The sequence below is a fragment of the Akebia trifoliata genome, chromosome 9 (genome assembly GCF_017979445.1).
Source record: "Akebia trifoliata isolate Shusen 1 chromosome 9, ASM1797944v1, whole genome shotgun sequence".
NCBI lineage: Eukaryota > Viridiplantae > Streptophyta > Magnoliopsida > Ranunculales > Lardizabalaceae > Akebia > Akebia trifoliata.
In genome coordinates this window covers 5906742-5915043 of record NC_141383.1, presented here as the reverse complement: position 1 = coordinate 5915043, position 8302 = coordinate 5906742, and positions in this window count along the sequence as shown.

Below are 8302 nucleotides of genomic sequence, written 5' to 3'. Positions count from 1 at the left end.
ATGAATGAATTTGAGAAAAATCAAGCTTCTCATACAGGATGAAGACTTTTTATTATTATTTATTATTAGTGCATCTTTATTGAAGTTGAATGATGGTTGGATTTGAGGAAAAAATCAATTTTTTTCTCTTTATAATATTCAAATTCAAGTTGGATATTATTTAATATTCGATAAGATAATCAGATTCGAATCCGACTAGAATTTTATAGTATTCGATGGATTCGATATGAGATAATTTTTTTGGATTCAGATACGAATATAGCTATATCTAAACTAATAGGTATCCATTGACAACCCTAGCACCACCCTAGAGAATCACATTGGTTAGTTTCAAAATTAACAAAATATCTTTTTGAAGCATGTGCATTTGCACATGCTGCCTTCTAGTAAGGTATTAAAGCAATTGGGTGTGATGAACATTGTGCCTTCCACCAAAGCTCAAAACTCTATTTTGTATTAGTAATCACATAAAGAAGATCTAATAACCTTCATGATCTCTAAATTACCCCCTCCCCCCCTCCTCTAATATTGTATTAGTATTAGTATTAGGAAACAACCTTCATGATCTCTAATTTACCCCCTCCCCCCCCCTCCTCTATTGCTTGAATTTCCCAAACAAGCTCCATCACATTGAGCATACTAACCCAATAGTTGGCTTGATACACACCTTAATAGGTGAATTGGCTTTAGGAAAATTGATTTTACCTAATGGCGAAGGCTGATTGAGGTATCAACCTCAAGGACTTGAAGAAGATCTTCATCTAGAAATAAAACATGGTTTATAAATTAAAATATATGTTGGAAGATCAACAAAACTTATTATCAAATGAACCATGTTGATGTAGTGGAAGCGTGTGAATCAATAGATTCGATAAAAGTTAAGATATTGTGTTCAATAGAACACGTAAAATCAATTTTAATCAATAGATTCAAATGATAAAGAAGCAATAGATTGAAAGAAAATAAAATATAAAGCTAAAAACTAATTAAGAGAGAAAAGATAACTAAATTGATATGTTTTTGAAATCCATTGAATTTCATTTTTAGAGTTCTTTATATAGATAACTCCATCAAAATAACTTAAGAACTTTCTAAAATACTAAAAAGTAACTTTCCTAACTATCTATAACATAATAACAACTTTATAAATATATTAAAAATCAAATTGGACATTTCTAAGCACTTTTAATTATAACCTAAAGAATAGAAACACATTTAAATAAAAATAGAAACTAACAAGGAATAGTACTCCTAAAATAACTAGAAAATAAAAATCCTACTACAACTAAAAAATATAAATCCTACTAAAATTAGGAAATTACTTGAAATTATAACCGGATCCATAGATGTCCTACATCACATGTCTTATAGAGTTTCATTTTTTTCCTTTTCAATACACAATTCTTATAAATTTTACCAAGAGCAGCAATTCATTGAGAGAATCATATTGGGTATGTTTGAATACTGAGAATTCACCGTGAGAGTTAAACTTTTGGACATTCAACTCTCTGAAGTTAAACTTTTGAAAGTTGACAATGAATATTAATTATAACTTTAGTGTTTGGTTGTTTATAAGTATTTACCTTGGAGTTGTGATACATTACACGATCGAGGAAAATATTTGGAAAATAATAAAAATCCAACTTCCTAAACCATTATTGAGGATGAAAACAATATCTTTATTTATTTACATTTTATTTTCTTATTCTTTCTAGATGGGCTTTATTAGAAGTAGTAGCACTAGCACTATTACATTTTTAATTTTTCTTTTATCATTACTACAATAAAATAGTGATATAGGTTTTACATTTTATATTTTTTTAAATTTACTTTTAATTTATTTATTACTTTATATTATTGTTATTTTCTTCTTCTTATTATTATTATTATTATTAAAAGACTAATGATAATTTAACGTTCTTTTTTGAGATGCCCTGATACTCTCTTTGACCTAGCAGTTACATGAGCATTAAGCTTTTTCTTGTGTATCCCGAAGCAAAGGATCTACGATTTTGTGATGAGGGTATATAGGAGGCGTCTGAAAAAAGAGCGTCAAATTATCATATTATCACGATTCTAAATAAAATTAAAAAGAAAAGAAAAGAGAGAGAGATGCCAAGTTTCACCTGTTAGGGTGAATGTTGAAAAGCTTCAATTTTAAGAAGTTGGAGAATTTGGGAGTGGACAACTTACGTGAGTTGAACCCTCCAAACATACTATCTTCAGCCACTTCCGAGAATTGCCAATTCTCGCATTCAACTTTCATTTTTCAAATACACTTAATATCTTTCAAACAAGTCAAGAATTGACAAGTGATGTTCTCATTATCTTGATCTTATTGAAGTGACCTCATGAATACAACAAATACTTGTTTGTTTCTAAACTTTTATTTTGAATTCTTTTAACTATTCTAAAGATTCTAAATTGTGGCATAACAAAATAGTATATTTATACTTGGTGAGGTCATCGGTATTCGATAAAGACTGATAACAACCTCTCCTAATGATGTTCATGGGATCATACACATCATGTACAATTTATGATTTGCAACTTATTTCTTCGCATTTGATTGGGCATGGAAGTAATTATATTATCATAACTTTTGAATTTTCTAAAAAAAAATTCAAAAAATACGAAAAAATACAAAAAAATATCGATATTTAAATTTCCAATTGTAATCAACCATTTGGTACTAATGGGGAATTGCTTCTCATCTCAAGTTAAGGTGACTGGATTTGAACCAATGGAAACCATAAATTTCATAAACAATAGAGGTTTTTTTTTTTTTTGTTTAGATAATGAATGGGGTTCTTCCATTTTAGTGGTACATACTGGTCATTGATACTAGAAAAATTGTCTCCTTTCTTTTGTTCCAACTCATGATCTGAACGAGTCACATATACACCTTAGTACATGTTCTTGATGCTGAGGACATCTCCGAAGAGCGGGGGATTTTGTGACATTTCTGATTGGCTGTCTTGTGTTTCTAATAAATTGTGTATATCTCTCTTTATTCCAATATTGGAATTAAAAAGACAGAGTTCAATAACTTGAAATGTAAACTAAATTTCATAATTCTTCCAAAAAGTTCAAAAAAAAAAACCTTTAAAATCATGAGACCCTAGACCATGTTATATTTGTGTAAAGCATGGTTGGTGGAACCCAGCCCAATTGTTGTCGAGCTTGAAAATCTAAACCAAGCCCACAGTCCACACCCTTTTTAAGATCATTCTGAGCCCATAAGACTCATGTTGGGCCCATCCAAGCCTAGTATAATATCCTTAAGTTTAAGTGGGGAAAAAAAAAGTGGCTCGTGAGGTATTTGATGCTTTCTCCATAATAGCACATATGGTATCACACATTCTCTCACTTTTCCTTTTATGATGTGAAATATTTAATTCTGCTAAAAAAAGAAAGGCATCGTTTCACGTGGGTTTCATGTTGAGATTTGAGAAGACTTGTCCTAACTCCTAGAGATACGCAATTGCTAATTAAATTTGGAGTAGCTCATTATATTTATAACCCCAAAAAAGCTTCAATGTGTTCTGAATTCTGATTTCTAACCATGGTTTTAAAAATACATGAGTCGACTCGAAACACAGCCACTTGATGAAACCAAACCGGCATCCCGAGTCAACTCAGAAAAGTCATCAAGACAACTGAATCAACTCAAAATTGCATCGAGTCAGATAATATTTAAAAAAAAAACTCAATGCTGAAGCCATTCGTGACTTTATATAATGACATTGTGGTAAACAAACTAACAAATATATTATTGCACACCAACTTTTGCTAATGCCACCCCAAATCATTTGTAAATCATCAAAGAATTAGCACGCATCTTGGGGTGGCATCAGCCAAAGTTGGTGTGGCGATAGAAGCCCTCTTGATTAACAATTTCATTGAGATGACTATTGGGCCCACTCTTTCTCATTACTATATAATATATAATATATATGGTCTGTTGGAACCAATCTAAAAATAAACAAATAAATACATGTTGTGTTGGATGGTGGTTGATCCACCGTATGTGTTGTATAAATGAGATTTGTTATCAGATGGTGCTCCTCATATCCCTACATGTGGGCCAGACATGATTGCTGTTGGACTGTCCTTAAGGTCTATGGGAAGGAGTACCATATCAGAGCCAGGAACAATGGAAATTAGTTTGGTGTGAGACATCATAACATTAACAGCTGTGTTTAAGAATTTTATTTGTGTACTTGTCAATTGTCATGGACTGATACAACACCCACCCAGCATCCATCAATATGTGTTAAATATTGGTCTCTAAATATGACAGGTGGATGGTCACTATTGGTCAGTTGTTATACCATCTCATCCCAATTTAATTGGTGTGGAACTACCCGCTAGTACGGCCCATGGTGAAAAAAAGAAAAAAATCCCTCCAAATTTGTAAAGTTCCCTCACTAAGGGATTATCATATTAAATTTGCATAATCGTAGAAACGGATAATATTTTTTAGAATCGTGATAATCTGATTAATCGACTTCCCTGATGTGATAAGTTTGAGAATCATAGATTTGTATGCCTTGGGATACATGATTCCCTTGGGATACACTTTTTTTTATGGGGAAGTACAGTTGTGTACATGGTTTTAAAACTCGACCGAGACTGAGACGTATCGCCCTAGTTAACTTATCGGAATTAAACGAGACCAACTCACAAAGTCACTTTTTTTTATCAAGATTTAAGACTCATGTTCAATTTTTTTATTTGTCTCAAGAGATGTCTTAAATGTATCGAAAAACTCATCCGAGAACGACTCGTTATCTGGCCTGGAGAAGAGACGAGATGTGAAACAGAGTTTTAAAATCATAGTTTTGTATCCCAAGGTTTATATATCTATGGTTCCCGAATTTGTCATGTTAAGAGAGTCGATTGAGTGTGTGCCACATGGGTTAGTCGAATTGTCACCATCAAGTTGGATTAGATATTAAACCAAGGACTTGAATGAAAGTTTATCAAATTGGTGTGACTTTGGTTCAATATGATTATATTGATTTATATTTATAAAATATTAAAATTATATATTATTTTATGTATTTTTATAAAAGTTAACATTCAATTAATGAGTGTTGGGTGTAGTGAGTGACCAAGGCATCCCTCCAAAAAGGGATAGGTATTGAATTCAAGCCCCTTGTTGGCTGCTCACATGGATTTTTCCCTGCTTACCTCGTCCCTACTAGTCGGGCCTATGGGTCCGCATCCCCTATCATAAAAGAAAAACGTTAACATTCAATGAAATCGATAGATCACTAACCAAATCAGATCCATTTCAAAATCCGATTGATATTATTAGATCCTCGATTCAATCTGATTTTTAAAACATGGAGTCATTTTGAAAGGAAAAAAAAAACCAAACATGACTCTAATTTTTTTTTTTTTTTTGTTTAAAAAGATCATATATTTTATACATAAATATAAGAGAATTTTATCAAAACGTGATCAACTTTTGACGAAATTTCAATTCCTGCTCATTGTTCATTTTAATTCCCAAAATGTGAACAGTGACGATCTTGAAGGTTTTAATGTTAGAATTTTGCAAGTTTAAAGTAACAATCTCGTAGGTATCAGATGACCATCTCGTAGATTCGTTACTTTTAGGAAGAACATCACTATATAAACCAGCGAGATTGTTACTTTGGAGGAATCAACTTGCAAGTTGCCAAGTTGACACACCCTACATCACCTCTTTCTATCATGAGTGGTCAAAATATTCTTGGGATGTTTGGTTGTGGACACAATTTTATTAAGAAAGAATTATCACCTCAAGAAGAAGAAATCTTATTCTTTCAAGAATAGTTTTTCATCAAGATGGAATGCTTTCTTGCCGAGTGCCTTTTGGAGAGCCCAAAAATAAAGCAAGGAAATACATGAGTCATATATATATGGGAAATGTTCCAGCACCCTAAGTTTTACCACACACTTTAACAAACGTTTTTTGTCCTACATGGGTTAGAAGTTTTGGAATGAGCTGATTTTTGGTGAGGATGATCTCTATGATTAGAAGATCATCCTCCCCAAAAATCAGCCCATTCCGAAATGTTTAGCCCCATGTTTACACGTTGAAAAATCGTGGACCGTCCATTTTTTGTAAATCAATTTTGATGGGGTTAGAAGTTTCGGAATGAGCTGATTTTTGGTGAGGATGATCTCTATGGTGAGGAGATCATCCTCACCAAAAATCAGCTCATTCCGAAACTTCTAACCCATGTAAGACAAAACGCGTTTGTTAAAGTGTGTGGTAAAACTTAGGGTGCCGAACGGGACCCTATATATATATATATATATATGAGCAGTTAATAGGACATAAGTAAAAACATATGTAAAAACAATCATTTTTCAAAATAGGGGCTAGAAGTTTTGAATTGAGCTGATTTTTTGTGAAGATGATCTCTATGATGAGAAAATTATTCTTAAAAAAATCAACCTAATCTGAAACTTCAAAATCCATCAAAAGTGATTACTAATTATTAGTAAAAAATCGATGGTCAACATTCAAAATCCATTTTGATGGGGTTAAAAGGTTTGGACTAGGCTGATTTTTTGTGGGAATGATCTTCTTATCATAAAGATCATCTTCACAAAAAATCAGCTGAATCCGAAACTTCTGACTCATATTTCGAAGAACCATTGTTTTCTCATAAGTTTTTACTTATGTCGCATGAACCATCCTCTAATATATGAATATATTCTTTCAAAATAGCTCTTCACCAATATTTTTTTCTTTTAAGAATAGTTCTTCACCAATGCTTTTTATTTATTTATATGAGCTTTTCAAAAAATAAATGTTAGATAAAAGTCTCGAAAGATATATTATTAGAATTTTTTTTCTTCTTCTGATAATGTTATATTTAAGAGTGGTGATAACATGACTCCCCCCACGTGGCATACTCAATCAACTCCTTCATATGGGGTGTGCCATAACCATAGACTTTATTTCTCGGGATACACAATTACACATCCTCATAAAATTTATGGTTCTGGCACACCCTACGTCAAGGAGTCAATTGAGTATGTCATGCAAGAGAGTCATATAATCACGACTCTATATTTAAACAAGAATACTTAACATGAATATGATTACGAAGATATCAACGATAGTTTTCTAATGGAATATGCCAAGGTGACATCATTAGTAAATCAGTAATGATTTTCTAAGTAGAAAGTCTTCACCCAGTTAATACTTGATTGTCGTGTTACGAATATAGAATCATAGATTTTTCTTCGGGATACACAAATGCAAATCCCCATAAGAGATGTGCATTTGTATATCCCGAGAAAATATATCTATGGTTCTATGTCTATAACACGTCAGTCGAATATTAAGGGAGTAAGACTTTCTAATTAAAATATCAACGGTCTTAGTAAAATCAAAAGTTGTGGTAGTTGCCAACACTCTGTGAAGTTTTTGACATTATTATCATTCACTTTTCTAACAATATAATTTTTTATCCACTAATACTGGGGTAACATAGGATTTATTGCGATTCTTACCATTTTGACGTGAAGGTGCACACATAACCGTAAATGTGTTTTCTTGTGACACGAGTAAAAACCATCTATAGTTATATGCTCACCTCCACATCAGAATTGCAGTAAATCCCGTGTCGCCCCAGCACCACTCTTTTTTATCACAACCTCACTGTAATATTTTAATTTTAAGTTTGGGAGTTAATGGGAAGTTTAATAGCTATCCAGTTTCAAAACCTTTGATCAAACTCAAAAGAAATCATTTTTTGAATTATTATTCTTTTTGGATTTGAGCATTTCGATGAAATCTAGAGGGTTGTGGTGTTGGATTGCTGATGTGATAATCTATTTGAACAAAACGACTTTTAGCAAGGCTAGAAATCTTACTAGGTTTGTAAGGAAAGTGTTTCGCTTAAATTTTTTTATTTACAAATTACTATTATAAAATTGCTATAATTGTTTTATAATGGATTAATAAACAAAGGAACATTCTAGAAAAAGTGATTAAAATGATCAACATGATGAATGATTTATTTTTGTCATATATTTTAGAAACTAGGAACAATTACTGCAAAGACCTATTTTTTTGAAGATATATATCAAAAAGTCCCTTAAAAAACATATGGACGCTTTAGTACCCAATTTATCAAATATTAGTCTACAAAGAATTGTTGAAATGAAAATATCATAATTACCTTTTCAATGATTTTTGAAGTTTCAAGAAACATGTTTATTTAAGAATATTTGAGCTACTCCTATGTTTTATAATTAATGATGCGCCCTTTGACTATGGTCATCTCTTATA